Below are 26,054 nucleotides of genomic sequence, written 5' to 3'. Positions count from 1 at the left end.
AGCTCAAATACCCATCCAGCCCCAAGATTCTGAGGTTCCAAAGTTCTATGACTCTCTAAGGTTCTGATATTTATCTCTAAGCTTCTGTGATTCTCTGATTCCAAAGCCAAGCCACATGGATCCCCATTCTAAGTTCTTAAGGTCTGTGAGTAAAGCTCTAAAATTCTACTGCAGTGGAGTCCATCTTCACAGTCATATGAGCCCCCTGAAATTGACTTCCGTAGTTCTTTACCTTCAAGGTCCTATTGTTGGTAAGATGCACTATGATTTTATAATTCCAGGAGGAAAAAGAGAAATAATACCAATCAAAACATAACACAATTGTTTTCTGATCACTCAGAATTTTTATACTTATTGAAAGAATTATTTTCAACTTATTTAGATTTAACAGATTTTTTTTCAGTGTATCAATCTGATAAGTCCTATAAAAGCTAAACATACTAGAAATTCATCAGTTAAGTCAGTTCTAAAACCTCTTTGCGGCCAGGCACAGTGGCTCATGCCTGTAATCCCAGCACTTTGGGAGCCCGAGGCAGGTGGATCACTTAAGGTCAGGAGTTTGAGACCAGCCTGGTCAACATGGTGAAGCCCCATCTCTATTAAAAATATAAAAAATTAGCCGGACATGGTGGTGCACACCTGTAATCCCAGTTGCTCTGGAGGCTGAGGCAGCAGAATAGCTTGAACCCAGGAGGTGGAGGTTGCAGTGAGATCGTGCCACTGCATGTCAGCTTGGGCGACAGAACAAGATTCCATCTCAAAAATAAAATAAAATAAAATCTCTTTGCATTGATGGTCCAGATTCTGGCCTGGCACGGTGGCTTATACCTATAATCCCAGTATTTTGGAAGGCTAAGGTGGGAGGATCACTTGAGCCCAGGAATTTGAGATCAGCCTGGGCAAGATGGTGAGACCTTACCTCTACAAAAAATAAAAAATTAGCTGGGTGCAGTGGTGCATGCCTGTAGTCCCAGCTACTGTGGAGGCTGAGGCAGGAGGATCCCTTGAGCCCAGGAGTTCCAGGCAGCAGTAAGCTATGAATGTGCCACTGCACTCCAGTCTGGGGAACAGAGCAAGACCCTGTCTCTAAAAACAAAAACAAGGCCATACATGGTGGCTCACGCCTGCAATCCCAGCACTTTGGGAGGCTGAGGTGGGAGGATCACTTGAGCCCAGGAGTTTGAGACCAGCCTGGGCAACACAGGGAGACCCCATCTCTACAAAAAATTAAAAACAAAACACAGAGTCCAGGTCTTCTGGATCACTTTCATCTCACAGGCATTTTTTTTTTTTTTTTTGAGACGGAGTCTTGCTCTGTTGTCCAGGCTGGAGTGCAATGGCCCGATCTTGGCTCACTGCAACCTCCGCCTCCCAGGTTCAAGCGATTTTCCTGCCTCAGCCTCCCGAGTAGCTGGGATTATAGGCATGCGCCACCATGCCTGGCTAATTTTTTGTATTTTTAGTAGAGACGGGGGTTTTTCCATGTTGGTCAGGCTGGTCTCGAACTCCCAACCTTACTTGATCCTCCTGCCTCGGCCTCCCAAAGTGCTGGCATTACAGGCGTAAGCCACTGCGCCTGGCCTCATAGGCATTTTAAAATGTGCATATTAGCATCACTGAAACAAGATATGTATACTTGGCAAAATAAACACCAGAAGAAAATAACAATTAAAGTCATTTTATATTTAATGTATTGTTTGCTAATGAATTTATGAATAAACAAAATGCCTTGTAATAACAAAGGAGGACATATAAAATTATAAGCAAAAAATAAAGAATAGAGACTAAAAGAAGCAAGTTAAAGAAAATAACATGTAGTAAGGCTGAGAGTGAGTGTGACTTAGGAACCATAAACCTGGTGTTCCTTCCATGGGTCCTAGTTTCAACATATCTCTCAAAACATGAGCATCTCACCACCTGGAGCAGAATTTCAGAGCTTAAAGATAAGCCACACTTTTGCCTTCAAACCAAAACTAAGGTTTCATTTCATCAGGTGCTCAACCCCAGAAATCATGATGAGTCCAAGTTTAATATTGACGGAAACCAGTGAAGCTGGACTTCCCAAGGGGCTATGTTGCCTTCAGCCTTTTCGGGGGCTTCTCCAAGGCAATTTTGACTGCATGGGTTTGGCTCTAAATGCTGGCTTTTTGTTTGTTTGTTTTGGTTTTTGTTTTTTGTTTTAGCTAGAGTCTCACTCTATCGCCCAGGCTGGAGTGCAGTGGTGCGATCTCAGCCCACCACAACCTCCACCTCCTGGGTTCAAGCAGGAGTGTCCCTAAACACTGGTTTTAAAATACAATGCCTGAGGAAATTGGGGACTTCATATTGTTTCAAAGCTAGATAGATCCCAGCTTGTGAATCTTTGAGTTTCAGGCCTTTGGAAAGGCAAAGCATCTTGATTATGAGAGAGCGGCTCTCATTCTCATTGACAAGAGGCAACCCATAATCTTTTAGACATTGGAGCATAAGCCCAACGCCGACAGTGTGTATATGTGGGGTGGAGGCAGGAGGATCACCCAGAGGCATTGAATGCTTTTGTGCCAGCATGAGATGCTGATAAATACACAGTAACTGGGCTCTGGGGAAAAGACATGGTTCCAGGGTGCCCTGCAGAGGTTCTAAAGAGATGAGCCTTGTTAGAGCCAAACTGCCACGACAGCCAATAGCCTGGGTCAGATACTTAGGATCAACGAATGCTTTGTGAAGCCTGGATCCCCAGCTAGGAACAATAATACTACACCCTTCCAGCAGGAGAAGAAAACCTGCCCACTTACTTTTACTTCCTGCCCACTGCCGAGCCACTGCCTTCTATCAGTGTACTAGAAAGGGTGAGAGAGACCTGAGTTTGCATTCCAGCTCTGACAATTACCAGCTATTATCCTTGGCCAAATCAAATTACCTGCTGGAGCCTCTGTTTCCACATCTGTAAAATGGGAGTAATGATAATAAAACACCAAAAGCTTGGAAAGGGTAAATGATCAGCTTGAATATAATAATTATAAGGTGTTTAGCACATAGCAAGCACCTGAATAAAGTGTTTTTTGTGGTTGGGCATGGTGGCTCACACCTGTAATCCCAGCACTTTGGGAGTCCAAGGCAGGTGGATCACTTGAGGTCAGGAGTTGGAGACGAGCCTGGCCAACATGAAGAAATCCCATCTCTACTCCAAATACAAAAATTAGCCAGGCATATTGGCGCATGCTTGTAATCCCAGATACTCAATAGGCTGAAGCAGGAGGACTGCTTGGACCCAGGAGGCGGAGGTTGCAGTGAGCCGAGATCACACCACTGTACTCCAGCCTGGGCAACAGAGTGAGACTCTGTCTCAAAGAAATAAATAAATAAAATAAAAATAAATAAAGTGGTTTTTAAAAAAATTTTAATTAAAAAAGAAAAAGTAGAGACAAGGTCTCACCATGTTGCCCAGGCTGGTCTCAATCTCCTGGGTTCAAGCTATCCTCCCTCTTCAGCCTCCCACAGTGCTGGAATTACAGGAGTGAGCCATTGAGCCTGGCCTAAAGTGTAATTATTGACATAACATCAACCTCATCCTCTTGAATGTCAGAGCTGGAAAGAATTTTTGGATCAATGTGTATTATGCTACATCTATTCTTCCTGCTTTTGATAAATATTGACTGAAGGCCTCTTAAGTACTGGGTTTTGCCTAGATGCTGGGAAGATAGGTTGGGGAGGAAGACAGAAGAGGTATCTGCTCTAGGTGTTCCCGGCTGAAGATGCAGACAGGAAGAATGAATTATTTTGTCTGCCTTCAAAGTCACATCAAATTCCTGGGCTGCACAGTCTGCTGTCTGGTCCACCACGATGTCCTGAGGGGCAATTAGCCTTCCTCAAGGAGGTGACAGACAGATTGAGACCTGGAAAGGTTCACTGAGCTAGGGGTACTGAGAGAAGTCCCAACCTAGACAACAAGACGATCATTCTGATCCTCCTCCTTAGCCTCTCAACTGAGATCTGCCAATTCTGTCTTCCAAACATCTCCGGAACCAAAACACCCCCTCCATGCCCACATCCCCTCTCTGGGTTCCTGAATTATTTCAACACCCTCCAAACCAGTTTCTGCCTGTTTCTTCTTCACACAGCACTAGAGAGATCTTTGCAGAAAGTCAGGCTCCCCATGCCCTTCCCCTGTTGAACACCTTCCCTGTCTCTCCATCACTGCAAGAGAAAAGCCCCGACTCCTTCCCACAGCCCACAAAGCTCTGCAGCATCCAGCCCTGCAGACACCTCTGATCTCTTCTCTCACCTCCACCACATCCTGTCCACTCTGCACTTCATGCAAGGCCCCACGCTCGCTTCCTTCCTGCTAGGCCTTTGCACCTGCTGGATTCTGTGACCAGTGCACTCTTCCAAGGATCCCCACCCATGCCTCTGGCATGTATACACACCCCTGGCCCTCCCTCCCTGGACCAGGTTAATCTCTGCTGCTCCTGCCTCATCAGTTACAGGTGCTCACTTTACTGTGAAGGCTCGTTGAAGGATCTAGCTTCCCCAACTTGGACCTTTGTCCCCCTGTTAGCTGCTGAATCTGTGCCTAGCATAGAGAGCTCAGGAAATGCCATTGCTAGAATGTTATTAAACAAATGCCCCCATTCACACCTCTTCCTCTGATCTCCATTTTTTTCATCCACAAAAGGACATTATAAAACACCCTGCTGGTGTTTAATCTATGTGTCTATCGAATCAGTCATATGAAGTCTCTAACATGCACGCAATAAACACTATGTAATGTTGTTGTATTGTTTCCAGACCAGTAATGGCTGGCTCCATGGAGGCAGCTTTATCAGTCCCAGCATTTTCCATAAGGCAAGCACTAACTATTTATTGGACACATGAATGAATTAATGAATGACCAATGAATGAACATGTGGCTGGCCATGGGCAAATTACTTAATATCTGTGTGCCTTAGTTTCTGTGTGTGTGTGTGTGTGTGTGTGTGTGTACTCACCCAGGATGGAGTGCAGTGGTGCGATCTACACTCACTGTAACCTCTGCCTCCTGGGTTCAAGCAATTCTCGTGCCTCAGCCTCCCAAGTAGGGGGAATTACAGGTGAGCAGCACCATGCCCTGCTCATTTTTTTTTTTTTTTTTTTTTTTTTTTGAGACAGAGTCTCACTCTGTCGCCCAGGTGGGAGTGCAGTGGTGCGATCTTGGCTCACTGCAACCTCCGCCTCCTGGGTTCAAGCGATTCTTCTGCCTCAGCCTCCTGAGTAGCTGGGACTACAGGCATGCACCACCATGCCCAGCTAATTTTTGTATTTTTAGTAGAAACAGGGTTTCACCATATTGATCAGGCTGGTCTTGGATTCCTGACCTGGTGATCCACCCGCATCGGCCTCCCAAAGTGCTGGGATTGCATTTTTTTTTTTTTTTTTTGAGACAGAGTCTCACTTGTTGCCCAGGCTGGAGTGCAGTGCAATCTCAGCTCACTGCAACCCTTGCCTCCCAGGTTCAAGCGATTCTCCTGTCTCAGCCTCCTGAGTAGCTGGGACTACAGGCATGTACCACCACACCCGGCTAATTTTTGTATTTTTAGTAGAGACAGGGTTTCGCCATGTTGGCCTGGCTGGTCTCGAACTCCTGACCTCATGTGATCCACCCACCTTGGCCTCCCAAAGTCATTTTCGTATTTTTATTAGAAACGAGGTTTCACCATTTTGGCCAGGCTGGTCTTGAACTCCTAGCCTCAAGTGATCCGCCCACCTCGCCTCCCAAAGTGCTAGAATCACAGGTGTGAGCCACTGCACCTGGCCCAGAAATTTATTTTAAACAGATAATATATACATATGGCAAATAGAAAGTTAAAAGAGAACAAAGAACCAAAGTTCACAGTGAAAAGTAAGCCTGCATGCCTACCCTACCTTTTCTTCAGGTATTCAATGCACAAGCATACGATGCATAGATAGCTCTATTATTTTTCCAATTTTACACATGAAGAAGCAGAAGCACTGAAAGGTTATAGAACTTAGACTGTGCTGAGATTTATCAGTCAGGAGTTTTGTTTCATTTGTGTATATCAGGGCTTCACAACCTTTACGCTATTCGGCATTTTTTGCAGGGTTTTTTCTGGGGGGGTAGTGGCAGGGCTGGGGGTGGAAAGGGTGTCCTATGCACGGCAGGATGTTTAGCAGCATCCCGGGCCTCTACTCACTAGATGCCGGTATCGCCTCTCCACTTCCCCAGTTATGACAACCAAAAATGTCTTCAGAGATTGCCAAATGTCGTGGTGGCGGAGGGATGTCAGGGCAAAATCCCTGATAAATGGAGAGAATGTGGTATATCCACAAAACCCCCCTCCAAAACCACTGGTGTGTATGACTATACATCAGACCACCCCTTTCTTTTTTCTGTGTTTTACACAAACAGTAGCACAAATACACCCCGCTGCGGGTCTACTTTTCTTTTCTTACACCACTTTTTGGTGATCATTCCACTTCATTGCTTACAGGCAGAAAGGAACTTCTCTTAAACAGAACTGTCCGGGAGAAGTGGTGAGCTGCCCGTCCTAGGGGTAAGCCAGCGAGCAGACAGGGGCTTCCAGGGCGGCGGGGCGGGGTTCCCAGGGCGAGCCTCCGGGAAACTCCCCGGCCAGCCTCTGCTCACCTCGCGGTCCCGAGGCGCAGTGGAGGGGATGGGGCGGGGCGGGGCCGCGTATCGGGCCCGCCCCCGTACGTCACGTCGCCGCGGCCCCGCCCCCGCGCGGGCACCTCCCCCTTCCCCGGCTGGGGCGGCTGGAGAGCCGGGAGTCGCTGGGTGCGTGGGGCTGCCTCGCCGCGTCTCGCCACGGTAGGTGGCCCTGGGGCGGCAGGGGGTGGCCTCGGGTTGCAGCCGCGGGCGCGGGCTGGGGGCCGTGCGGGTCGGCCTCGGGCGCCTGGCAGCCCTCCGTCCTGGCGGCTGCCTCCGGGCCCGGCGCGACTGCTCGGGCTCCGGGGCTGGGAGCTGGGATCTGGGAGGCAGGCAGGCGGCGCGGGCGCGCGGTTCTGGGATCCGCACCCGCTCGGCGTCCCGAGCGCTTTCCGCGGGGTGCGGCATCCACCGGGCCCCCGTTACCACGCTTCCCGCTTCGGACCCAGCGCCTGGGAGACGCTCAGCGTCTGTTGGCGGGGGGACTGGGGGGGAGGGCGGCGCGTCCCCGCCTCCGGAGTCCCCAACCTCGCCCAGGCGCGCGGGGACCCCCAGGCGGGCGCCAGGGCGCGTGGAAGTTAACTTGCAGCAGCCGTGGAGTTGCGAGGAGCGTCAGAAGTGGAGGCGTTGGGGGCGGAAATCGTCGGCTGGGGAGGTGGGCGCTGGGAGCACTGGGTTGGGGAGCCCTAGTGAACTTGGAGGTCACTGGTGAGGAGCGGAGAGGAATTTGACCCGAGGATCCCACCCCCGCCCCCAACCTCCCTCCGTAAACTCCGCTTCTCAGTGTGAGCTGGATGGGAGGTGCCCAGAAAGCCGGGACTGGGACGGGTAGCAGGGGACAGGGAGCATGGGCTCAGAGGCTGAGCACGCCTGACCTGGCAGAGTCGTTGTTAGATGGGACAGAGGTCAAGGTCTGGCATTCCCACTCAAAGGCCCGTTCCCTAGGGAAGGAACCATCCACCTCAGCACAGTCATTAGAAAGAACCGTGCCTGACCTCTTGCCCCCTTCCCCTTTTACAGATAGGGAGACTGAGGCTTGGAGAGGTCACCTGTCCGTGACCCTAGGATTCACAGCTAGGATGTGGCAGAGCTGAAATTCACTCACAGGCCTCCTGACTTAATGTCCTTGGGGATGTTGAGGAGGCGGGCTGTTGAACTCCTACTTATCCTACAGAAGCCCCCTCAAGCAGCACCTCCTCCGGGAAGCCTTCCCTGGCATTCTCCTGGTATTGTTGGGTGCTTCCTGTTTTGAACCCCACAGAGTTAGCCAGCCCTTTTTCTCACTTCCCAACAGACATTCCCTTGCATGTCTGTCTGCCAGACTGGGCTGTGGGTGGACACCTCTCCCTAGCCTCCATGTGATAACCCTTTCATCTCAGCAGGGTGGTCTGCTGGTGAGGGTAGGCTTCTGGATTTGAACAGATCTGTGACACACCGGATTTAGTAGTGATGTGGCCTCGGCGACGCATTTTCCTTCCGATCTAGTCTCAGTTTCCATAACTGTAAAGCTGGGTTTATTTCATTGTCCTAACGGAACTGTTGCATCATTTCTGAATTCCCCCCACTCCGCTGAACCCCAATTGTACTATTATTTACTTAATATATATCTTTGTATTACCTGATTTTTAAAAATCTCATGCAAACTTTTTTATAACAGCTTTGTTGAGATACAGTTCACATACCGTACAATTCACCCTTTTAAAGTATATGTTTCCGTAATTTTTAGGATGTTCAGAGTTGCACAGCCATCACCACTGTCTAATTTTAGAACATTTTTATCATGCCCAAAAGAAAGGCTGTTTCATGGTCACTCCCCAGTCCTTTCTTCCCCTATCCCTTGGCAACCACTTACTGACTCTCAAATTCTCTATGAATTTGCCTGTGCTGGACATTTCATATAAATGCAGTCATATACTATGTGGCCTTTTGTATCTGATGCTTTTCACTTCAGAGAATGTTTCTAAGGTTCAGCCCCTTGCAGCCTGTATCAGTACTTCATTCCTTTTTTTTTTTAAGTACTTCGTTCCTTTTTATGGCTGAATAATATTCTATTATGTGGATATACCACATTCTATCCATTTGTCAGCTGATGGATGTTTGGGTTGTTTCTAATTTTTGACTATTATGAATAATACTGCTATGAACATTCATGTACAGGTCTTTGGACATACATTTTCAGTTCTCTCAGGTATATTTCTAGGAGTGGAATGATTGGGTCGTAAGGTAACTTTAGGTTTCACCTTTAAATATTTTTTAAATTTATTTTATTATTTATTTATTTTGTAGAGATAGGGGTCCCACTATGTTGCCCAGGCTGGTCTTGAACTCCTGGTCTCAAGCGATCCTCCTACCTCAGGCTCCCAAAGTGCTGGGATTATAGGTGTGAGCCACTGCACCCAGGTTTAACCTGTTGAGGACCTGCCAGACTATTTTTCCAGAACAGCTGTACCATTTTATATTCCCACCACCAGTGTATGAGGGTTCCAATAATCTTAAATACATTTAGTGTTCTCTGAAGCAGTCATAACCCTTGAAATCACTGGCTTTGATGTGTTAGTTATAAACTGTTTTCAGGCTGGGCACGGAGGCTCACACCTGTAATCCCAGCACTTTGGGAGCTAAGGTGGGCAGGTCACCTGAGGTCAGGAGTTCGAGACCAGCCTATCCAACATGGTGAAACCCCGTCTCTACTAAAAATACAAAAATTAGCCAGGTGTGGTGGTGCGTGCCTGTAACCCCAGCTACTTGGGAGGCTGAGGCAGGGGAATCGCTTGAACCCAGGAGGCAGAGGTTGCAGTAAGCCAAGATCAATCACACCACTGCACTCCGGCCTGAGTGACAGAGCAAGACTCTGTGAAAATACCGAAGTAAGGACAGGCAGTGTAGGACCCAGTGGCTTACAGAGCCCACCCCAGGAGCTGGCACACAGTATTAGGAGGGGGTGAAAGGAAGGTGGAAGCTGCTCGGATCTTCCCATCCCAGGCCAGCCCGGAGCCCCCTTGCCAGCTGAGGCTTTGTGGAGGCCAGGGAGACCCTCCATGGCTCTCCTAGACCATAACTGAAGGGGAAGACTTGTCCCTTGACCCCAAAATTAAGTCTGGTCCTGCCCACACCCTATCTGGACCCCCCCACGCTACTCTGAAGGTGACCTCTCTGGGTGGCCACAGGAGTGTCCTATGTGAGTTGCTGCTTATTTCAAGAGGGGCCACCCCCCCAGGCCTGAGATGAGCAGTCCTGAGTTACAGACGCTTCATCTGTGAACATTCTGCACACACAGACATCTTCCCCCTCCTCTCAGCACCTTCCCCACCCCTAGGACCCTGTGTTTCTTCCTTCACACTCTTTGCTTCAGCAAGAGGCTGCACCGGAAGAACTCAGGTCAGAACTCAGCGTTTTCACACAGGAAGAGTTCCTTGAGAAGGTAGGTAGTTCACCCCAGCTTGAACTGTACTCTGCTGGTTCAGGAACTTAGACCAGCACTTATCTGCGTGTTCCAGTTTCCTGACAACTTGGTTCATCTGGGCAGCTGCTGTTTGGGAATGGTGTTAAGACCACGCCTCCCAGCCGCTGTATCTGGCACCTCGTGACTTTATTCTTTTTTGCATACTTGCCTTTCCTTGTCCTTTTAAAATCCTGAGTTCCTGTGCATTAAGAAAGCAGCCTAGGCCGGGTGCATGGCTCATGCTTGTAATCCCAGCACTTTTGGAGGCTGAGGTGGATGGATTGGTTGAGCCTAGGAGTTCGAGACCAGCCTGAATAACATAGTGAAACTCCATCTCTACAAAAAATACAAAAATTAGCCAGGCGTGGTGGTGCGCGCCTGTATTCCCAGATAGCCGGGAGGCTGAGGTGGAAGGATCGCTTGAGTAGAGGTTGCAGAGAGCTGAGATCGCACCACTGCACTCCAGCCTGGGCAACAGGGCGAGATTGTAGGGTATTAGGTCAATACATAAAAATCAATTAAATATTAAAAAAAAAAAAAAGAAAGCAGCCTAGGGACATGGAGACGGGGTGGGAAGGCTCCCTAGGCAAGGAACTGCCGCTCTCTGGGTGTCAGTGTACCCTACTGAGGAATGGGCATAGACCATTCAGAACTAAGATGTGGTGGTACCTTGGGATCGGTTAGGCTGTTGAAATGTATTATTATGATTATTATTATTATTATTTTTGAGACGGAGTTTCGCTCTGTTGCCCAGGCTGGAGTGCAAGTGGCATGATCTCGGCTCACTGCAAGCTCTACCTCCCGGGTTCACGCCATTCTCCTGCCTCAGCCTCCCGAGTAGCTGGAACTACAGGCATATGCCTGACTAATTTTTTTGTATTTTTAGTGGAGACAGGGTTTCCCCGTGTTAGCCAGGATGGTCTCGATCTCCTGACCTTGTGATCCGCCCGCCTCGGCCTCCCAAAGTGCTAGGATTACAGGTGTGAGCCACCATGCCTGGCCTGAAATGTATTATTGATGTGACTTTGTGGGTGTATTTGTAGTAAGAGTGGCAGATCAGATATAGCTTCACAGCCTGGGGTTGGTGACCAGAATGTACTTTTTTGGAAAAATGCATGTGGCTTGTGTGGCTTTGATGCCCCACGTGGCACCAGGGAAGCTTCTCTGGGTAGCAGCAGCTCCTGCTCCCCGACTTGCTGCCTATTCCTATTGCTTGCAAGTCCCCGTGCCCTCTGAGGACCTGCATGTACCCGGTCTGGGGCCCCTCCAGAGATCTGGGATGACTGTCCCCTCCCGTCACTTCTCAGGTCTCCCCCACCCTGGACTGCAGCCAGAGGAGGATTTGTGGGAATGATTCATTCAGAGCTGCTTGAGATCTTGGCCAGCCCCCAGAAATTGCAGGGAAGGACCTCAGAGGGCAGTGCCCACAGGCCCTAGGGAACGTCTGGGGCTGATGGCCCAGGGAGAAACTTCTTATCCTATGTGCTCAGATGGCGGGCAGCCAGCCCGTCTGCCGAGTGACTTTGTATCAGTAAGACTTTTGACTGGGGCTTCTGCAGCCAGAAAGCAGGCAGGCAGCCCAGAAAGCAGGCAGTGTGATAGGGAGCTAGGGGGCACTGGCCTGTATTAGAATCCAGGTGCTCCACATCTTTCTGGGGCTGTTGGCTGTTTCTCTATGCTTTGGTTTTCTCATCTGCTGAATGCAGGTATAAGTAGGACCTATCTTCCAGGGGTGCTGGATGGAAGGGAATGGTGGTAAAGCACTTATCTTGGTACCAGGCAAAAGCTGAGGCCCTGGGGTTAAACAGGCTCTTTGGAATTTTGAACATGTTCGTTTGTGAACCTTAGTTCCTCCGTCTGTCAAAAGGCAACAATTATAAATACAGGCAATATCAACAGGGCTTGCTGGGTGCCAGACACTGTTCTAGGCACTGTATGTGGTTTAACTCATTTAATTCCCCCAACAGCCATATGATGTGAACAGGCTGAGGCTCAGAGAGGTGAAGTAATTTGCACAAGGTCACCCAGCTAGGAAGTGGGAGACATAGGATTTGGATCCAGAATCTTTCTTTTTTTGTTGTTTTGGGTTTTTTTGTTTGTTTGTTTTGAGACAGGGTCTTGCTCTGTTGCCTAGGCTGGAGTGCTGTGGCACAATCATAGCTCACTATAACCTTGAACTTCTGGGCTCAAGCGATCATCCCACCTTGGCCTCTCAAGTGCTGGGGTTACAGGCGTGAGCCACCACACCCAGCCCAGACTCTGCACTCTGAATTCTCATTCTTACTCCTCCTTGATATCCCATCTTAAGGCCTAGCACATAGAAAACACACAGAAAACGTCAGGTGTTGTTATAACTATTCTGAATAAATATTGATCCGCTCTCCATCCCTCTGTCCACACTCCTTCCCTGATGATCAGAACATGCAGGGCTCTTGGCCTGTAAAGTCCAGATTCCCACCCACTCCTCCCTACTCGCTCTGTTCCTCCCACTCCCACACTCTCATGCACAGCAGAGCTTGGAAGCAGCCAAGTCCCAACTCTTCCTCCAAATTGCTGTGTGACATTGGGCAAGGAGCTTCCCCTCTCTGAGCCCCAGTTTCCGTACATGTTAAATGGGTGAGTTCACCCTGCTGCATGTTTTTTGTTGAGCTCCCATGCTATAACATTCAAACATTTCTAGAGAAAAATTCTGATTTCTCATTTCTCTTGGAAACCCAGGAGCTTAGGCCAAACTGGAGTGGCCTGAAGCTGCCCCTTAGGTGGCCTGGACTCTCCCAGTCACTGTGGTTCCCCCCACTCCCCATTGTCACGTAAGTGCGGCTCTTCAGGGGATCTGAGGATGCCTCAGGCCTGCCTCGTGCCACCTGAATAAGCAGTTCCATTGCTTTAAAAACAATTTTTTTTTTTTTTTTTTTGAGACGAAGTCTCGCTCTTGTCGCCCAGGCTGGAGTGCAATGGCATGATCTTGGTTCCTTGCAACCTCCGTCTCCTGGGTTCAAGCTATTCTTCTGCCTCAGCCTCCCAAGTAGCTGGGATTACAGTCGCATGCCACCACGCCCAGCTAATTTTTGTATTTTTAGTAGAGACAGGGTTTCACCATATTGGCCAGGCTGGTCTCGAACTCTTAACCTTGTGATCCGCCTGCCTTGGCCTCCCAAAGTGCTGGGATTACAGGTGTGAGCCATCGTGCATGGCACAATTTTTTTTTTTTTTGACACGCTCCAAGAGCCCTTCCAGCTCTGTGTTTCTAGGACATTGGAGGTTGTCTGAGGCCTCCTGATACCCTGTCTGCCATTTTAAGCCCTCAAGGCATTTTTTTTTTTTTTTTGAGATGGAGTTTCCTTCTGTCGCCCAGGCTGGAGTGCAGTGGTATGATCTTGGCTCACTGCAACCTCTGCCTCCTCGGTTCAAGTGATTCTCCTGCCTCAGCCTCCTGAGTAGCTGGGATTACAGGTGCCTACCACCATGCCCAGCTAATTTTTGTATTTTTTTGATAGAGACGGGGTTTCACCATGTTGGCCAGGCTGGTCTTGAACTCCTCACCTCAAGTGATCTGCCCGTGTCAGCCTCCCAAAGTACTGGGATTACAGGTGTGAGCCACTGTGCCTGGCCTTTTATTTGTTTTTTTCTTTTTTTTTTTTTCCTTTTTGAGATGGAGTCTCGCTCTGTTGCCCAAGCTAGAGTGCAGTGGTGTGATCTCGGCTCACTGCAACCTCTGCCTCCCAGGCTCAAGCGATCCTCCCACCTCAGCCTCCCAGAGTGCTGGGACTGGAGGTTGTCCCCATTGCATACTCCCTGTGTGGGGAGTTCCTGTCTCTGGGCGCTAGGGTGCCGTGCCACCTTACCTGGTACAGGTCCCTACCTAACTGTTGTTCCCCACAGTGAGATATTTGTTATTGACCACGCCATTTCCCAGAAGCCAAGGCTTGGAAATAGTCACTTTCCCGAGGTCACACAGGCCTGAGATTCAGCACCAGGACTCAAAGCCCATCTGCCCAACTTCAGAGGCTGTCAGTGGAAGTCATGCCTTGATCCCAGCACTGCACGGATAGCCACTGAGTGACGTCTTCCACCAGAATAAGGACACATGAGAACCCTCAACTGGATGTTGGGGTGCAAGATTTAAGAAGCAACGAGGTCCTAGTTGTCCTGGAGTTAACGTTCTGGTGGAGGCATCAGGCAAGAAAAAGTAACCCACATCTCTGACGTGAGATGTCAGCCTATGAAGTTGAGTACCCAGGCCTCTCAGATCTTAACATGCATATGATCCCCTTGGGGAACTTGTTAAAGTGCAGATTCTGTGTTTTTGGTTGTTTTTTGTTTGTTTGTTTGTTTTTGTTTTTTTTTTTTAGACGGAGTTTCGATCTTGTTGCCCGGGCTGGAGTGCAGTGGTGCAGTCTCGGCTCACTGCAACCTCTGCCTCCCGGGTTCAAGCGATTCTCCTGCCCCAGCCTCCCAAGTAGCTGGGATTACAGACACCTGCCACCATGCCCGGCTAATTTTTGTATTTTTATTGGAGACGGGATTTCACTGTGTTGGCCAGGCTGGTCTCAAACTCCTGACCTCAAGTGATCTGCCTGCCTCCGCCTCCCAAAATGCTGGGATTACAGGCGTGAGCCACAGCGCCCGGCTAAAGTGCAGATTCTGATTAGCAGGTTTGGGGCAGAGACTAAGACTGTGTTTCTAACCAGTTTCCAGGGGCCTCTGATGGTTTTTGTCTAAAGACCACATTTGGAATAGTGAGGGCCTGGATCAGAAATTGGCAGATTACCACTCATAGGCCACATCCGGCCCGCTATCTGTATTTGTAAATAAAGTTTTATTGGAACACAGCTATGCTTATTTATTGACATTTTGTCTGTGGCTGCTGTTGTGTAACAAAAGCAGAGTGGAGTAGTTGTAATAGAGACCAGAGAGCCCACATTGCTGGCCTTTGAAGAGAAAGTCTGCCAGTTGCTTTTCTAATCATCTTTTGGGTCCCTACGAGTTACTAAACTTTGATTTGGTGAGTGTTAGATGCTGATAAAAATAGTAATGATTGCAGTTAAGACTTGGGTGCTTTCTGGGTACTTAGCTCTTTACGTTTATTTTTCTTAGCTCAATTCTATCATAGGCAATACTACTGTCTCCACTTTACAGGCGAGAAAACTGAATAGAGGCTGGGCCATTGGCCCAGAGTTTGTGGACCAATGAGTAGGTGAGGCCAATTTGAGTCAAGTTGACTGATTCTTATTGGACAGGAGCTTCTGCCTAGAACTTTTTCCCAGAGCACAGAGAGGGTTTAGTTTAGATTTCCTTCTGTCCCAGAGTGTTCTGATGCCTTCATTTCTTTCTCAATCCATCCTTCTGTTTACTCAACAAATACCTGTGCACCCTGTGCTGGAAGTTTGGGGACCATGCTGGGTTCTGAGAGGATGTGGGGACTAGGATGGGGTCCCAGCCCTGCACATTCCATGGGGTTGGCAGAGAAGCAACACCAGAAGCCACACAGGATGCTAAGCACCTTGGGGGATACTGGTACAGGGACAGGAGGCAGTCAGGGAAGACTTCCTGGAGGAAGGGGTGCAAATGATGCCAGTAGGAGTTAGCTTTGTAGAGGAGGTCAGGAAAGGTTTTCCAAGGAGAGAGAATCACAAGTGCAAAAGTTTGGAGGTGTGAGACTCTGTGGCCTGGTATGTTTGGTAGAGTTCAGGCACAAAGACTATAGTGTGTGTGTGTGTGTGTGTGTGTGTTTGTGTGTGTGTGTGTGTGTTGAGGGTTGGGGGAATCGGTGGTGTTATAATAAAATTGGAGGTCAGCAGGAGTTAAGTCACAACAGAGCCTCAGTGCGATGCCAAAGGACTTGAATTTGGCCCTGGAGGCTGCTGTTGCCTAGTATGAAGTGCTAAATCACAGAGCGAAAGTCTTCCTCCCCACCCTCTGATGACTTTCCGGAGAAAGCCTCCATTAGGTGCTAACGCGTCTTTAGTGCTTCTCCCCAGACTCCTCTTGTTTAACAAAGATCGGACACAGCCGGCTCCTTTGGGGATCCTTCCTTAGGCTGGCGGCCGTCTCTAGCCAGAAGGCATAAAAAAGCATTGCTTCCTTCGATTTTATTTTTGCATTAACTTTTTAATTAGGGCATGTTTTTAATTTAATCCAGCGGATTATAGTTTCCCTTGAAAATATGTTTTAAAAATACTGAATCCATTGAACAAAAATGAATACGATTAAAGGGGGTTCTGGATGTAATTAACATTGGGAAGGTAGTGTTCAGAAGCTTGGAATTTGGAGAGCCCCACAACAGGTGAGAGGGCTGGAGGGGGCTGGGCCAGTAGTCACCTCTCTCTCAACATTCCCCTTCTTCCCTGGATACCCAGGGGCCTTGACTGAAGGGCGGGATGGCTGTGTAGCTAAGATGTGGGTGCAGGGATGTAGGTGCCCATTGATGGTGTAGGAGCTGAGGTTCCTGCTCCAGGCTGCTGCTGCTCCTCATCTCTCTCCTTCTCTGTCTGGTGATTTTCTTATTCTTCTCTTCTTTCTTTTTTCTTTTTTTTTTTTTTTCTTTTTTTGAGATGGTCTTGCTCTGTTGCCCAAGCTGGAGTGCAGGGGCAGCATTGCAGCCTTGAACTCCTGGGCTCAAGCAATTCTCCTGCCTCAGCCTCTCGAGTAGCTGGGCCTAGAGGTACAGACCACCACACCTGGTTCATTTTTTATTTTTTGTAGAAATGGGGTCTCACTATGTTGTTCAGGCTGATCTTGAACTCCTGGGCTCAAGCAATCCACCTGCCTCAGCCTCCCAAAGTACTGGGATTACAGACGTAAGCCTCTGTACCCAACTTGTCTTGGTTTCTATTTTTGTCTCCCTGCCTCTCTCTCCCTCCCACCCATCCCCCCAACTCACGTCTTTCCCTGTCTCTGTCACTCTTTCTGTCTTACTCCCATCTTTGCCTCTCCTCTGACTCTCTCTCCCCATCTATCTCCTCTGTCTCTATCTCCCTCTGTCTCTGCCTCTCTCTGTTTTTGTCTCTCTCTGTCTTCTTCCGCCCCAATCTGCACCACTTCCCCCTTCCTTCCCGCTGCCGACCCCAAGCCCACACAGGTGCCAGCACGGCCCTTCCTTTCTCTCATTAAAAACTTTTCATCCCACTTGCTTTGGCTGGTGGCTGACATCCTGCCACAGAACCATCCGGACCCTTGCAGAGCCCAGGGGCTCAGCCAGAAACCCTTGGAGGTGTGAGAAAGTGGTAGTAGCTACTTCCCAGGTGGAAGACAGAGGCCCTGTGGAGTCAGGCACCTGGCAAGGCCGCCCTACAAGGCCATGGTTTCCCCTCAACCCACACCCTTTCCACGCCCCCAGGGCCCTCCCTTCCCCACTGGGCCCCAGGGCTGTGGGGAAGAAGAGGAAGCCTGGGCTAGCAGCAGGACGGCAGATGCTGCTTTTGGTTTGATTTGGTTTGGGGTACTGGGGGAGTGTCGGCTACCCTTCCTCTGAGCACTGCTGGAAGCTGCATGCAGTAGGTGCCTTTGCCCTTCATTCTGCTACGTGGTCATTCCTTGCTCAAGTGCACAGTAGACCAGCAGTGCATATTTGATGGCTAAGAGTTTTGGGAAGAAAAACAAGGTTAGAAATAGAGTCTTGCCTCCAGGCTGGGCACAGTGGCTCACACCTATAATCCCAGCACTCTGGGAGGCCAGTGCGGGCGGATCACTTGCATGAGCTCAGGGGTTCAAGACCAGCCTGAGCAACATGGCGAAACCCTGTCTCTACAAAAAAGTACAAAAATCAGCCGGGCATGGTGGTGCATGCTTTATTCCCAGCTACTTTGGAGCCTGAGGTGGGAGGATTGCTTGAGCCTGGGAGGTCAAGGCTGCAGTGAGCCAAGATCACGCCACTGCACTCTAGCCTGGGTGACAGAGTGAGACCCCGTCTCAAAAAAAAAAAGAAAGAAAGAAAGAAATAGGGTCCAGCTTTTTCTTTTCACAGATGGGGAAACTGAGGCCCAGAGAGTTGAGGTAACTTGTTCTGGATCATGCAAATAACTTGGAAATAATGGGGTCTGGGTCTTCCATGCCTCAGAAACTGGGAACAGTGCACCCCCGTGTTGAGCTGGTGGCTGCTTTGACATCCCTCAGGGGTTGTTGTGTAGACACCGACTTCTGAGAGATGGGAGATTCTGGTTCGAGGCCTGGTTTGCTCTCCTCTACCTACTGCGGGACTCTGGGCAAAATCTTCCTTCTCTGAGGACCTTGGGGTCCCCAAGCATAGTCCCCATGGCACAGTCCTGAGGATTGCAGAGCGTGGTCAGGTTTGCAGGGTCGGAGGTTGCTGACCTCACCGTGGATGGAGGGCTTCTTCAACACAGGTTGCTGTACCCCACTTCCAGAGTTCCCATTCAGCGTGGTCTCCTTGAGCCCTGATAATCTGCATTTTGTGTAGGTTCCTAAGCGCTGTTCCTGCTGGTCAGAGAACCCACGTTGAGAGCTGGGGTAGTGGAGGTGCAGCAGATGAAGCACACGGGTGCTAAAACCTGCTGTGAGATCTCAGGCAAGGACTTCACCTTTCTGTGCCTTGGCTTCCTCAGCTGTAAAATGGAATGACAGAGCACTGTCCTCATAGATTAGTTGTGAGGATTAAATGAGCGATTGGGAGGCGGAGACGCGCGGATCACCTGAGGTCAGGAGTTCAAGACCAACCTATATAATTGATTTTAATTGAAATTCCTTTCGGTAATTCTTAAAGATAATAATACATTTTGATGTTTACTCATGAACATTACTGATATTCCTTCCTCCAGCTACATGATAATGTTTTCTCTCACTCCTGTGGGTGAGATCTAAGAAATGAAACTTGGCCAGGCATGGTGGCTAATGCCTGTAATCCTAGCACTTTAGGAGGTCTAGACCTCCTCCTGAGGTCAGGAGTTTGAGACCAGCCTGGCCAACATGGTGAAACCCCATTTCTACTAAAAATACAAAAATTAGCCAGGCATGGTGGCTCAAGCCTGTAATCCCAGCTACTCAGGAGGCTGAGGCAGGAGAATCACTTGAACCCGGGAGATGGAGGTTGCAGTGAGCCGAGCTTGTGCCACTGCATTCCAGCCTGGGTGGCAGACAGAGTGAGACTCTGCCTCAAAAAAAAAAAAAAAAAAAAAAAAATGGCCGGGTGCAGTGGCTCACGCCTGTAATCCCAGCACTTTGGGAGGCCAAGGTGGGCAGATTACAAGGTCAGGAGTTCGAGACCATCCTGGCTAACACAGTGAAACCCCATCTCTACTAAAAAAATACAAAAAATTAGCTGGGCATGGTGGCACACACTTGTAGTCCCAGCTACTACTCAGGAGGATGAGGCAGGAGAATCGCTTGATCCTGGGAGGTGGAAGTTACAGTGAGCCAAGATAGTGCCACTACACTTCAGCCTGGGCGACAGAGTGAGACCTTGTCTCAAAAAAAAAAAGAGCAAATATTTGTAAAGTGTGTAGAAAACCCCCCAGGCACACAGTAAGCACTATATGCATGTTCGCTATTTTTTTTTTTTTTTAAAGACAGGGTTTTGCCCTGTCACCCAGGCTGGATTGCGGTGGCATGATCATAGCTTGCTGCAGCCTTGAATTCCTGGGCTCAAGTGATCTCACCCTCCCAAGTAGCAGGGACTACAAGTATGCACCACCACGCTTGGCTAATTTAATTTTCTTTTTTTTTTTTTTTTGCAACAGAGTCTCGTTCTGTCGCCCAGGCTGGAGTGCAGTGGCGCAATCTCAGCTCACTGCAAGCTCCGCCTCCCGGGTTCACACCATTCTCCTGCCTCAGCCTCCCGAGTAGCTGGGACTACAGGCGTCTGCCACCACGCCCGGCTAATTTTTTGTATTTTTAGTAGAGACGGGGTTTCACTGTGTTAGCCAGGATGGTCTCAATCTCCTGACCTTGTGATCCACCCGCCTCGGCCTCCCAAAGTACTGGGATTACAGGTGTGAGCCACCGCGCCCGGCCTTTTTTTTTAGAGACAGGGTCTTGCTATGTTGCCCAGGCTGGTCTTGAACTCCTTGTCTCAAGTGATTCTCCCACCTCAGCCTCCCAAAATGCTTGGGATTATAGGCATGAGCTACTGTGCCCGGCTTTGTCTTACTATTATTGTTGTTATTCTTATTGCCATGATTATTTACCTTCCCCTCCTCCACAAAGACTATTCTGTTCACAGTGAATTCCTTGCCATTCTCCAAATTTCCAGTGTGCTTTCACACTTCTACCCTCTGCTTGAGCTGTTCCTTCTACTTGGGACGCTTCCTCTAACTTCTGCACGTGTTAAAATGCTGGCATTCTTTTCGACTCAGCTCAGATTCCTTCCTCTGATGTCTGTGATGACATGACTTGCTTCCCCTAACCAAACTCTTATTTCATTCTGTGAATTATCCTGTTACTTGGGTGTCAATCTCCCGTGCTGACCCTCAGGCTCCTATAGATCTGACTTGGGGCTTTGCTGGTACAGAGAGTCTCCCAGGAATGTTACTTTCAAAGTCCAGCTTTGATGGTGTTTCAAGAAGACCAGCTCCATCGTTGTCAGTGGCAGCTGTCAGAGAAGCCTTCCAAGGCATATGGGGTGGAGCCCCATTGGGACGTGGGATTTCCTTAATTAGTAAGAGTGTGAGCTTAGCACTCCACAGCCCCAGGTTCATGTCTGTGTTTTGCCATTTAGTGTGATGCAGCCTCGGATAATTTCCTTAAATTTTTTTTTGTGTCCTTTGCATCTTCATTTTATTTTATTTATTTATTTTTTATTTATTTACTTATTTATTTATTTTGAGATGGAGTCTCGCTCTGTCACCCAGGCTGGTGTGCGGTGGCACGATCTCGGCTCACTGCAACCTCTGCCTCCCAGGTTCAAGCAATTTTCCTGCCTCAGCCTCCTGAGTAGCTGGGATTACAAGCACGCATCACCACACCCGGCTAATTTTTTTGTATTTTTAGTAGATACGGGGTTTCACCATGGTGGTCAGGCTGGTCTCGAACTCCTGACCTCATGATCCGCCCACCTTGGCCTCCCAAAGTGCTGGGATTACAGGCGTGAGCCACTGCGCCCGGCCTGCATCTTCATTTTAAAAGGATGCCATCATCACTTACAGCAGCGGGTTTTTGTGAGGATTCAGTGCGGTCTCATTTCTGCAGCAAATATGAGCACCTCCTATGTGCCTGCTCTATTCCGGATGCCGGGAATCCAGCAGTGAGCAGGAGAGACCTTGTTCCTGCCCTGGGAGAGCTGATGTTTTAGATGGACACAAGGGGAGGTATAGAAATGATAGTGTCACTGTCTCCGGAGGATGCAGCAGGAAGGAGATGGTCTTTGAGAAGTGTTCTGTGCGTGGTCTTGCAAGTAGGAGGCCCTTAGCAATTGGTAAGTGTGATGATTACTGTTATTGCCGTAATTATTTGGGAGAGGAGGCAAAAGGGGAAGGGAGGCATTGTGGGAAGAGGGAATAGTATCAGTACAGGGTCAAGAAGGCATTCGGTGTCAAAGTCGTAATAGTCACAGCCAATGTTTGTGGATGCCCTAGTGTGTGTCAGGTACTCTGCTAAGGACTTCCTAGGTGCAAATTCATCTCAACCTCCAGGGAAGTGCTGTGTTATCCCCATTTTCCAGATGAAAGACATAGGGCACGGGGGAATTGGACCACTTGTCTGGGGAAGTGGAGGGGCGGGAGTCAAACCTAGATTCTTACCCCTGCATCTAGGGTGTGTGATGGGAAATGAGACTGAGTGGGGACAGGTCCTCATAGGGAGGGCTCAAATCTTGACTGTGTCCTCCTGCTGGAGTCCCTTAGATGGTCCCGGGATGGACAGGGTGGGGAAGTTCATGGCACATCTCATTTTATGGTCCAGAAAGCCAGTGGCATGCAGCCCCTCCAAGAGTGGGTAGGAAAGGATGGCTCCTCCTGGACCCCTTCTAGTTGGGTTCTCCTGGTTGGTGGCAAGTCCCTGGCGGGGCTGGAGTTGTGGGAGGTGATAGGCACCGTGCAGCCCATGGTTGGGAGCCTACATTCTGGGTGGTGAGGATGCTGGTGAGTGCTCCTTCATTGCAAGGATGCAGTTGCTCACTGTCGCCTTTTCCTCATTTCTGCTCTCTGAGACCCTCTCTACTTAGGACTGGGCATGAGGGGAGCCCAGGAGAAAAGCAGATAATGAGGATCCAAGGGACTTGTATTTGTCTCCAGCCAGTCGCCTCCCAAATACCTATGGTTGCTCGTTCCTGGGCAGACAGGTGCCTCAGGGAGTATCTTTATCTTTTGTGTGTGTGATGCCATTGGAACCTCACAGTGACCCGTGAGGCAGGCATCAAGAGAAGGCCTGTTGTTGTGGGCTGATAGCAACTCTCAAGTCAGACACACTCGAGTTAGAACTCCAGCTGGCTTATGCATGAGCTTTGAGACCTTGCTCCAGACACTTCTCTGGTCCTCAGTTTCCTCATCTGTGCAACAGGGATCATAATAATGATTATTTTGTGGGTGACAGATAATAGTTATATGGCATCTAATGCATAGAAGTGCTCAGTAATTCATAGCAACGAAAATTTTGTTGTTCTTCACCCATTTTACAGATAAGGAAACTGAGGCTCAGAGAAGTTAAGGGACTCTCCCCATGGCATTTTGCTTCCTGGTAATGGCCAGGCAAGTTTGCAGATGGAAATACTTTCCATAAAACCCAGGTCCCCCAAAGCCCTGCACCATTAGGAAAAGGCTGTTCCCCAATTGTGAATCTGTCCCCCAAAACAGTGAACCATGAGATCATGCCCCTTCTCTCTCGTGGGTTTCTCCCTGTGATGTTTTAAGTGTTCATACTCTGAGCAGCTCTTAAAGCCTTTGCAATTCTTCCGATTCTTCCTGCTTCTAGGAGTGAGTGAAAACGAAGAAGATATCACAGTCTGTCCAGGAAGGAAACAGAGGAGCAGGTGAATGCTCAGGAAACCGGATTCGTAGTATGCACTACCCCAGAATTGGGGCTGGCAAATTCTGCTCTTAAAACCCCCACCTAGAGCCAACTGCTGCCCCTAGTAATATGCCCAAAATATTACCAGGATGAAGGCCTCATGCTTCCTGGATGAACCACAAAAAAAAACGTTGAGGCCATCTTGTTGAGGAACATTACATCCAGCAAGTATTTATTTATTGCTTGCTTTGTTCTTGGTCAAGCCTTTTCACTTTTTGGCCGTCAGCCATTGCAAAACCTCCACAACAAAGAAGTGGAAAGTCATGCAATCAGAAAAGCCATAAACTACAGTTGGGGCCAGGGGAAGAGGGAAGTTAGCTGAAGACTTTGTAAGCAGAAACATCAGGAAACCTTCTGACATGTTAATAAAGATACTCTAGAGTCACATCTTGTGTGGAAACTCAAATCCGCATTGTTGGGGCGGAAGTCGGAGTCAATGACTGGCCCCAGCCGTCACCCCGAGCCTTCAGATAAGACGGTGGAACTAGGCAGGGCGCCGTGGCTCACGCCTGTCATCTTAGCACTTTGGGAGGCCAAGGAGGGTGGATCACTTTAGCCCAGGAGTTTGAGACCAGCCTGGACAACATAGTGAGACCTCATCTCGACAAAAAATAAAATTAGCCAGGTGTGGTGGTGTGTACCTGTGGTCCTCTCTACTCGGGGGGCTGAGGTGGGAAGATTGCTTGAGCAGTCCCTGGAGGAAGAAGGTAGAGCCAGGAACTATCATTGATTAAACACTTAACCAGCTCTAATATGGTAGTAAAGCCCTTATGTGTATTTAGCTGCTCTCCCAATTCACAGATGAGAGAAATGAGGCCCAGAGAGGTTAAGTGATTTACCTGAGGTCACAAAACTAACAGGTGGGGAATTCAAACTCAGGCGCATCTTTCTGCAAAACACATTCTTTTTTCACTACTCCCTGATATCTGAGGAAACTTATTGATGAGCAAAATGACCTGAAAAAATAAAATGTGAATGCCTCTCAGTGTCAGGCTCTGTGATAAGTGTAGGAAAAAAAGAAAAAGAAGAAGAAAAAAAACCCACCAGACTGCAATGCCTCCCAGCCCGTGAGCACTCACAGTGGAATATGGGAAACAGAAGGGCAAACAGCATTTACCATACAGAATGGTGAGTGGTAGGCAGAGGGGACTGTGAGACATAGGAGGGTAGAGCTTAATCTAGTCGGGGTATTCAGGGAAGGCTTCCTGAAGAAGGAGATACTTTAGCTGAGGAGATAAGCAGCCCAAGATAAGGTGGGAAGAGGGTATGGACACATCTATTAGCTAGGACTCTTGATAAACAGAGACAGAAACCCAGCTTCCATAGCATTGAGCAAAAAGGTAAATTTATTGGATTATGTAAGAGGTGAGCCTCAGGTATGGCTAGATCCAAGGACTCAACTAATTTTAGGGATTTATGTCTCCATCTCGGCTCCACCTTCCTAGGTTGGCTTTGCTCTCATGCCAGCTTTGCAGGTGGTGACTAGAGATGGCCCCACACCTCCAGCCCTATAACCTACTTGCTTAGCCTCCCCGCAGAATTCTGTAAAAGTCTCCAGTTGAGTTTCATTGACCTAGATTGGGTCAAACGTCCATCTTTGAACCAACACTGCAGTCTGGGAATGAAATGCTGTGATTGGCCAGGCCTAGGTTATGTGTCTGCACCAGGGGTCGAAGGTGGACTGAGAATGAAAATAAGAAAGCCAGGGATGCATGGCACCCTTGGGGCTGATAGAAGGTCCATGGGGCTGGAGAAGGGGTCTGATCATGACATCCCTCTAAGCCACGTGAAGAAATTGCATACTGAAGACAGTGGGAAGCTTTGAAAGTATAGTGAAGGCGGGGGTGACATGCCACCATATGGGGACAGGCAGGGGTGGAAGCATGATCAGGTGGCGGACAGTGGGGACTTGGACTGGGCTGCTGGTGATGGAGAGAAACAGTTGGATCCTGGGGGTGTTGAGTGTAATGCACAGGACTCAGTGGTGATTGGATCAGGGGTTCATGGGGAGGAAGAGGTTCATGATCTTGGGTTTCTGGCTTGTTCCAACAGGCAAGCCTGGAAAAGAAACCAAGCTCAGGAGATCCTATTAGGAGTTTAGGTTGATTGTGTTGAGTTTGAAATGCTGTCAAGCATCCAAGTGACAGACTAGTGGAGAACTGGCCATTTCACGGTTGCTATGCTGAGAGGGGCCGGTCAGGATTCTGTGGCCTTAGGAGAAGGGGTGCAGAGTGACAACTCTTATCTAGTAAATATTAATTGAGCACCTACTGAGCTGCAGTGCTCAGGAAACAGAGCATTCAAGGCCCCCAGACAATGAATGCAGAATATGTAAGTCAATCATATGATGTGTTAGAAGGCGGTGAGTGCTGGGGGAAAAAAAAAATCACGCAGGGTGAGGGCTTCTGGAGTGCTGTGTTGGCGGGGCAGGTTGCAGCATTAACTGGTTGATCAGAAGAGGCCTTGAAGAAGTGAGATGTGAGAGAGGACAGGAGGGTGAGAGAGTGAGCCAAGTGGATGTTTGGGGAAAGGGCATCCGGGCAGCGGGCACAGCCAGGGCACTGGCCCAGAGGAGGGAGGGTGCTTGTGTGTTTGAGTGACAGCAAGGGGGCCGGCATGGCTGGAGAAGAGGCAGGGGCCAGTGGGGTTGGGGGCAGAAAGGTAAGGGGTGGGGTCAAACCTGTAAGGCAAATGAGGACTGGTTTTTCCTGAGTAAAGTGGGAGCCACGGGAGGATGCGGAGCAGAGGAGGGCCATGGCCTGACTTCCGTTTTCCTAAGGTCACTGTGGCTGCTTGCTGAAAATCAACTGATGAGACAAGGGCAGAATCAGGGAAGCTAGTGATGAGGTGGCTTGGACCAGAGTGGTAAGAAGTGAACGCCTGAAACAAATGTCTGGCAGTGCGGGTGGTGAGAAATGGCGGATTCTGGCTCTGTTTTAAAGGTGAAGTTAACAGGAGTTGCTGCTGGATTGGATTAGGGTGAGAAAGAAGAATCAAAGCTGCCTTCAGGGT

At 49.1% G+C, this 26,054-nt stretch overlaps 1 protein-coding gene across 5 annotated transcripts in view; it reads left to right on the top strand.

Annotated features, from left to right (window-relative positions):
• Positions 1-6,694: 6,694 nt before the first annotated feature.
• The window catches only part of TPST2 (tyrosylprotein sulfotransferase 2), a 64,218-nt gene continuing 44,858 nt past the window's right edge, over positions 6,695-26,054 (top strand). For 4 of the 5 annotated variants that reach the window (XR_008541693.1, XR_010156172.1, XR_010156173.1 and 1 more), the window contains exon 1: positions 6,698-6,805. The gene's annotated coding sequence lies outside the window, so the exon portion shown is untranslated. Of the gene's footprint in view, positions 6,806-26,054 lie in introns of all 5 variants that reach the window. The other variant, XM_009438068.4, reaches the window with a different exon arrangement.

The sequence above is a fragment of the Pan troglodytes genome, chromosome 23 (assembly GCF_028858775.2).
Source record: "Pan troglodytes isolate AG18354 chromosome 23, NHGRI_mPanTro3-v2.0_pri, whole genome shotgun sequence".
Lineage (NCBI taxonomy): Eukaryota > Metazoa > Chordata > Mammalia > Primates > Hominidae > Pan > Pan troglodytes.
The sequence above is the reverse complement of the archived record's forward strand: the minus strand, read 5'-3'. Positions and strand labels throughout refer to the sequence as shown.